Source organism: Polypterus senegalus, chromosome 3 (assembly GCF_016835505.1).
Source record: "Polypterus senegalus isolate Bchr_013 chromosome 3, ASM1683550v1, whole genome shotgun sequence".
Taxonomy (NCBI): domain Eukaryota; kingdom Metazoa; phylum Chordata; class Cladistia; order Polypteriformes; family Polypteridae; genus Polypterus; species Polypterus senegalus.
Window position 1 is genome coordinate 149,756,921 of NC_053156.1, and position 8,709 is coordinate 149,765,629.

General features: G+C 38.6%; 1 pseudogene; it reads left to right on the forward strand.

Moving 5' to 3' along the window:
- Positions 1–1,219: 1,219 nt before the first annotated feature.
- On the forward strand, positions 1,220–3,023 carry LOC120526824 (annotated as a pseudogene).
- The last annotated feature ends 5,686 nt before the right edge of the window (positions 3,024–8,709 follow it).

Here is an 8,709-nt window from a genome sequence, read left to right on the forward strand (position 1 = left end):
AATACATTCTTCTGAATGATAAAATAGATTTCATTTTATATTTATAGGAGTCTTGGCAAACAAAGAAAACAAAATGCATTGAGATCAACATTATTGTATGTTGAATAAAATGAACTAGAATGTGCGTTCAATTTATTATTTTGTATGCTACTATCTACTTAATAATCTTATACTTTTACATGTATTTATTTATTTTATTATGTTTGAGTAATGTGTTTTATCTGTGCCTCTTTCTTGGTTTTTATAATTGTGTACTGTTGCTTTAAAAATTCTTATGTTCCATGACCTCTATAGGTGGAGCCCCAAGCTGGGGAACCACCCTGACACTGCATGTACTGTTTCCTCCCACTGTATTATTATTTATTATGTTAGGATATAGTGGGTTGGATAATGGATGGATGGATGTTTAAGCAACGGTTCTCCACAGCTTACGTTTAAATTCCTTTTTTTATGTCTTTATATCTAAATTTTATATATGACTTTAATTAGTACTGTTTATTAATATTCTCTATTTATGTTGTACTAAGGCCAGGAAGTAGACACACATTCTCTGAGAAATAGTTAGGGTACCGACCGGGTTGCCTTGTTTAGTTAAACCAAAACAACAGTGGTTAGGGCCCAACAAACAAGTGTAAGGAGGAGCTTTTCGCTATGGGAAAATGTCAACTTTATCTTTCCTGTTCAATCTAGTCAGGATATGATGCCACCTTTCAGGAACCATCCATTTTTATATTGTGAGGGCTTTGTAAGCATGTTAATTCTGTAGAGAAAGAAGAAGATAATCATTAAAGTCCCTCAGACTTTAACCCATTTATACCGCGTGTTCCATTATTGGAACGACAGTCACGTTGGAGTTGGACTTTTCATGCATGTCTGCTTCCTGGGGGTAAACCTTATCACGTCGCACACAGAGTTAGTCAGTGTGCTGCAGATATTGGTGTGCTGGGATCTCCTCAAGAAGTGATGTGAATTTTCTCACATTTTTGAAGAACCATCCGAAGACAGGTAGATATAACTTTGCTGTACTACGTCATATACTAACATTTTTTTTTCTATTACTTCTCTACTAGTTATGTTAACGTGCTGTAAAAAGAAACTATCGAAGTTATCATTGTTGTATTGGTTATGGACTTCACATTTTGCGTGTTCCATTTTTGGAGCACCAGGCAAAACCCCTACCTCTACTAATAATATATTTTTCCCTTTACAGTTGAAGATCTCTCTGAAAATGCCTCGAGCTCTATCTTTACGTGAAATAACTGACCTGCTAGAGACAGATGACACCATTGAAGCAAGTGCTATAGTGATACAACCACCATAAAATGCTACATTGCCTGTTTCTGATGAGGACTCAGGAGATGAAGAAGGTGGAACAATAAATAATCTGCCAGGTTATTTGTTGTGAGCACCTGCGTATCTTATTCAAGATGTCAGTGATAAGGAATCAGACACAAGTGATCCCACATACGTACCTGAAGATAACTCCCCTGATGATGAAGTTCCGTCAACCTCTACTGCTCAGCAACCTCCTCCGTCAAAGAAGAAGAAAGTGACAAAAATTGTTCGGAAATGGAAAAAGGCTGACCTAACTGCACATCCCGTAGCAGGTAGAGTTACAGAACCACCAAACGATTTCTTCACCAAAACCAGACCTCCCACAGAAATTTTTGAACTTCTTCTTGATGACAAAACCGTTGAACTCATTGTCAGATACTCCAACTTACAGTATACGCTGCAAGTAATGGTGTAAATCTGGGATTGACTAGTTCCGAATTCAAATGTTTTCTAGGAATTATTTTTCTGAATGGTTACTTGTCAGTTCCTAGAAGGCACATGCTTTGGGAATGAAGAACAGATGCGCATAATGTACTTGTTAGTGCTACCATGAGACGTGATTACTTTGAAACCATATTTTCTAATTTGCATGTTGCTGACAATGCCAATTTGGATCCAATGGACAAGTTTTCCAAGTTGCGACCTCTCATAAACAAGCTCAATGGTAGATGCATGAAATTTGTTTCAAATGAAACGTATTTCAGCTTTGAAAAATCCATGGTTCCTTATTTCGGTCGTCATGGGTGCAAACAATTTATTCGCGAAAAGCCCATTCAGTTTGGCTTCAAGTTTTGGTGTGGTGCCACTCGTCTGGGCTACATTTGCTGGTTTCAGCCATATCAGGGTAAAAACCCAGATAATAAACATGAGGAATATGGTGTCGGTGCATCACTTGTCCTGCAGTTTAGTGAGGCACTTGTACAGGCACACCCTGGACAATACCATTTTGTATTTAAAAATTTTTCACCGGCATTGCACCTCTGGATAAGCTCAGTTCAATGGGATTTCAGGCAACAGGTACAGTGAGAAAGGATCGCATTGACAAAGCACCACTGGAATCAGATGTAGTACTAAGGAAAAAAGAAAGAGGCACATTCGATTATTGAATTGATGGCAAAGGCAATATTGTATGCAGATGGCATGATAACAGTGTTGTCACTGTTGCCTCATCTGGTGCTGGTATCGATCCGCTGTGTCTTGTCAATTGTTATTCCCAAAAACTGAAAAAGTCCAAGTCCAGCAGACAAACATGATCAAAGTCTATAACCATTTCATGGGAGGCGTAGACAGAGCTGATGAAAACATTGATAAGTATCGGGCATCAATCCGTGGAAAGAAACAGTATTCAAGTCCTCTGTTGTTCTGTTTCGAATTGGCCTTACAAAATGCATGGCAACTGCATAAAACATATGATAAGAAGCCAATGGCTCTTCTGGAGTTTTGCCGACGTATCGCATGGCATTATTTGGAGACCCACGGTCATTCTGCAGATCCTGGCCGAACAGGAAGACCTTCTCAGAAGCGCAACATTAATTCACGTTATGATAGCCTGAATCATGTGATAGTCAAACAGGGAAAGAAAACACGGTGTGCTCGAAATGTAGTGTCATAAGAACACTACATTTCGATGTGAAAAATGTGATGTTGCCTTAAATGTCAAATGCTGTGCTGGATATCACACTGAATAGCAGGTATTTACCATCTCCTGAGATAAACATAATTTTATACGTTATGTATAATGTAAGAAGTGGATTTGCCTAGTGTTCCAATTTTGGAACGCCACATAACTCAACAATGGAATGTAATATTTTTTTCTCTTCAAATTCTTGTTCCTTATATTTTTCTACGCATCATATGTGAATTTCATGCACAAACTCAAAAATTTCAACCTTCGGCATAAATGTGTTAAAGGTAAATAAAGGTGTCAGCCAAATAAGTAATTGTGGCACATATTAAGTTTAGCTCCTTGATGCTTGCCTACTGAGTAGTCAATGGGTCAGCACCTATAAATACAAAGCCACTTGTGAGGTCCACTCAGGTCTACTGATTAATGACACATGGTGATGCCTCCTCTTCATGGCGCCCTGTCTCCATCCAGACTCTCTTCATGTATTGGTGGAACAAACTGACCATCTCCATTTGAATTTCTGACTCCCTCAATGTGTCTAAGAAGCATTTGAAGACATGTTTGTTTGATAAACTTCTTGCTAACTGATATTAGTTGTTAGAATTTTATACTGTAACTAGCTTGTATTATGCTCTGAGCTCTTCACTTGTCATGGCCAATTTTGTACCCTTGTCATATAAAACCTGTTCTCAGACTAATGTTTACTCATTTATGCTGACCTCTTTTATAAGTTGTTTTGGATAAAAGCATCTTACTAAAAATGTAAACATAAATATAAATTTTTGCTACTTTCTGATGCTTTACAAATCTTGTTTGTTTTATTCCAAAGCATTAAACCTGCGGCATTGTTCTGTATCTTACATACACCGAATTGGATTTATTACCAACCAGACACCGAATAGAATAATCATCCTGGGCTTAGTATTAACTAAATTTTTTTTATTTACAATGATGTGACCATCAGGGGGTATTGCAGCCCCCAAATCCCAGACACAAGTCCCAGTTTAAATAAAAGGTTTATTCTTACAATTACCTTGCATAAAGGTTCAAAAAGGGCATAAACCAAACACAACACAATTCTTCTCTCTCCTTTCACTGATTCAGGCAAGCTTCATCCTCTTCCACTCAGCTCTGACTCTAAAGGTTGCGTGGATCTTTTTATCTTGGCCCAGGACTACTTCTGATGCCAGGGCATATCCCTGCTGGATCAACTCGGAAATCCGAAAAGTAGGGATTGTAAAATCCCTCAGTTCCCTGTGGTGGTCCCCACGGAACCAGACAGGGCTGCCTCAAGGTACTAAAGATCCCAGCATGCTTGTGGGTATATGTGTGGGAATCCTAAACCAGGAAGGCCACCACCTAGTATATTGGGGGAGAGAATCATCAGCAATCTTCATTATCCTTGGTCCTTCCACAGCAGTGGCCTCCTGGCCAATTAAGGATCCCTGTACAGCCAGGCCAGGATGCCACTCCCTGCATGCCATCTATTACAATGTATTATAGATGTTGATTTAATTTCAATGAAAAACTCACTCCTTTTTAAACATAATGATTTAGCTTTTTCTATTTATAAAACTAGCCGATGCCCGCCGTAGCATATGGCGGTGTAAGAATAGTAAAGGAAAATGGTGAGAAAGGAATTCAGTATAACAAAGGCTTAGGAAACAATCAGTGCAGTAAAACAAACATAGCAAGGAGCGAAACCAATGCCAATGGTCGAGAGAGTACCTTCCTGTAGCAGGCTACAGAAATCATAGACATATATAGATAGACGCCGCATTCACTGTGTTGCCCAGTCGACACGATACGTCAGTGCGTCCGCCATATTGCGAGTGGCAAAAGTACTGAAGCATCGGTTAATGCCCGAGTCACCTCACGTATAGATTACTGTAATGCTATTCTACCTGTCATCCCACAAAAACTTATCCATTGCTTACAACTTATTTAAAATTCTGCTGCCAGGATAATAACCTGCTGTTCTAAATCCACTGAACATATTACACCTATAGTGACTGGGAGCCCGATCGAATCGGGCTACAAATTCTACATTTGTGAAATCCATACTTTCTTTGCAAAGAATTATTTGTTTTTTTAAGTCCTTGAAATGATTTTGTTATCATGGCACTGATTTGTGCTTAAAATAGACCTTTTCGGCCAATGTAATGAAGAACTTCCTTTTTAAACGGGGCTGCGAGACGTGAACTCAGCTCTTCAGTGCACCTCATTTGATTTTTTCTTGCAAACAAATTTTCAAAACAAACCATATTTCACGACTCTAATCAGAGTTGGAGTAATAATTAGCATGGTCATTTTAGATCTGAGATCGGCTAAAATTTAAACAATGACGGTTGTTAATACCCAGCCGTCATTACTCAGTTTGCCAATAGATGTCAGAAGGACGGATGCCAAAACCGAACTGCCCAAAGATAGATTTCAACGTACCAAGCAAATGGCGATACATTCTAAATTACTTATGGATCCGGAGCTGTTAAAGGGTTTAAGTCAGTCGACGATGTTAGTCCTGGAAAGTACGCCCCACCAAACCAATGTTCCAAAAACCAACCGAAATTACTGTTATCTGCTCGAACCAACACGAACTTACTATACTTGTCCATCCAGCAGTGTCACTGTAGCATTCGAACATTGCTTAGGCAATCGTAATACTGTGTGCGCGTTTGCCACGTTATGTTCTAACCACAGAGGCAGAGTCCCATTGCATGGTTCTAACTTATATTGAGTCGCGGTATTGATGCGAACACCATACATGCGGGGTATTGAGGCTGTGACAGATAGAGGGCGCTATTGTCCTCTTGAACCCTCAGAATATACGCCGGACACACAAAAGTGCAATAATTATTTTTATTCAGACAAATAAGTGCAGAAAGCACCCTCCCTTCAACAATACTCATTAACCAATACAAAATACACAATAATAAACACTCCACCACTCCCAGACGTGTTGCCACCCTTCCACCCAGCTCAGCTCAACATCTGGGGATTTCCTGTAGTCCTTTATATTGCCTGACCCGGAAGTGTTTCCAATCCTTCAGTCCATGTGACTCCTTATCATTTCCAGGTCAGATAAAAAGTCCTCTTCTTCATCCCCTGTTGCTTTGCCTATGATATACTTCTGGGTTATAGGGCATATATGACTCTCTGGGCCTCCCTGCAGCGTCTTCTGTTAGCCCCTGAGGTATCCAGCAGGGCTGTAAAGGAAAACTCCATTGTCCATAATTTCCCTGCTGGTATTTGGGGTACCTCCATGCTGCAGGGGGAGCTCCACCTGGCGGCCTGGGGGTATTGGCCGGGATGACAAGCCGGCCATAGACCACAAGGCGAACACCATACATATGGATAGTATCAAATTATATATAAGAATGTGCCAAATTTTCTTAGCATGATAATTTATCTCTGTTCTGTCCAGCTTGTTGTACCTGTGGTAACTGTGGTGTTACTCCTGCATGCCTAATTTTAACTTGATTTCTTTATTATATCTTCAGCTATATTACATACGTTTCCTATATGTACTGTATATCTTGGAGTTTACTGTTTTTTTATGAAAGCATAGACCAGCATGCTTCTATTAAAAGTCACATTGTAAAAGGCATAGAATTAGGATTAGGATTGCCTCACTCTTATTGCCTTTTAGTATAGAAAGTGGTCTTTATTTGCACAAAAGCCTTCTGACCACTAGAAGAGAATGAAACATAAAATGGCCTCTCTCTGAGAGCAGGAAGTCTGGTAATTTTAGGCACAAATGCACCTACACAAGACTGTGAAGTTATTCATCATACTGTCTCCACCATAATTCATTCATCTCTGCAACAGCTCCAATAACAAGTGACAAATATTCAGACCACATAAATGTTTTTAGCCTTTTTTAAATATTGTTGTGTCTAATTCTATTATAATACCTATAAATTTAATTTCTTTCTGTGATTTTATACATACAAACTGTGCTATCCATCTAAGGCTTGTTGAAGTCAAAGTAATAAAACATACAACAATACAGCATTTATTTCTATAGCATGTTTTCATACAAATGATGTAGCTAAAGTGCTTAACAAGAGGAAGAAAGAAAAGTTTCTGGAAGAAATAAAAATATATTAAATAAGGTTAGGCAATACTAAGTAACAAAGAATAAAGTAAGGTCTGATGGCCAGGGGGACAGAAAAAAGCAAGCAAAAAAAAACTCCAGAAGGCTGAAAAAAAACAAAATCTGCAGAGGTTCCGAGGCCATGACACCACCCAGCCTCAACTAAAACATAGACCTCAGCATTAACATTTTGCAGTGAACCATGCAATAAATATGTTTTTTGGTGTGGGCTTCAATGTTATTCTCTGTGTTGTGCCATTTATTGGAATGACAAATACAATACATTTTATTACTAAAAGTTTTGTGTGTGTGGTGCTATCTAAGGAATGACAGAGACATAACAAGTGGACGAATACACAGACACTTAGGCTTTTACTAACATGGATTGCTCTTATAGCTAAAAATACATACTATTACTTTGAATACTTTGTAGAACAATATTTTGAATGGTTGTCTGTCCCCTATTTGCATGTGCGTGAGAGGCCTATTGCATAGCAGTAATGCATAAGATTGACCAATAACAGGTCTGTGATGCCCTTAGCTATCCAGTGCTGCACAAGTGCTGAACTGAATAGATCAAAGAGTGTCTACTCATCGCTGAGAAGTGTGGGAAAGCTGTTGAGCCCAATTTTTGATGGGGACAGAGGCTGATAAGTTTGCCCCATGAACAAGGAATTCTGAGTAAATGCTGAATGTAAACTTATATTGATTAAGTCCCATCCCTTTATGCACACCGCCCATCACTACTACCAATTGGATGGTCCTAGTGAGGTCCTTGGATTGACGTCTTCATTGATTAATTAGATTTCAACCCTATCTTAGATGGGTGGCACAGCTATTAAAGCTATATTTGAATGATGATAATGCAATTACATAAGGTTGCAAATTGATAATATAGCTGCCATATTGTATGATTTATCTAGGCTGACATTTTGTACCCCACAACCCTAAAATTGGATTAAGAGATTTGTCAAATAGGCAGTGTGGTGGTACTTTACATCTAACTACTAGATATTTCATTTTAATCCTGGCCTAGTTACTGTCCATGAAGAGTTCACATAGGTTCCCATTTGGGCATGATTTTATTTTTAGGTTAATTTTTCATAGATTTTAGGTTTTCATAATTTCTGACATTTTTGTTATCAGTTTGGCTTGGCTTGTGTTCTGTGTGTAGTATATGATTTGTTGCTTGGTTGTTTACTTTACTAAGCAGAAGGCTAGAAAACTTTGTTTTTATTTTTGAAGAAGGCTTCTGATATGTGCCACTAAGTGGCAGGATTGTGATGTCACATCAGTCACGTGAGAGTAATTACTTTGATGAGTGTACATGTCTGTGACTTGTAAAAAAAAAAGGTGTGCAACAAAAAATAAATAAAACAATGATTAATTGTGATATGATAACAAAACATTTTGTTGAAATATAATGTTATTGCAGTAAACCACATGAAAAAAGATAGCACTCCTGTCTGTTTCAGCAGACCTAGTTCAATACTGTATTCACCAGGGGCCTCATATATAAACAGTGCATAAGCCCGTTTCCACACACGCTGTGAGATTTATAAAAGTAAAACTTTGCGTAAGGCCACACACATTTTTACGGCAGCCTCACACCATGTGTATACACGTTTCTGCTTGACTTTGCAAACTGATC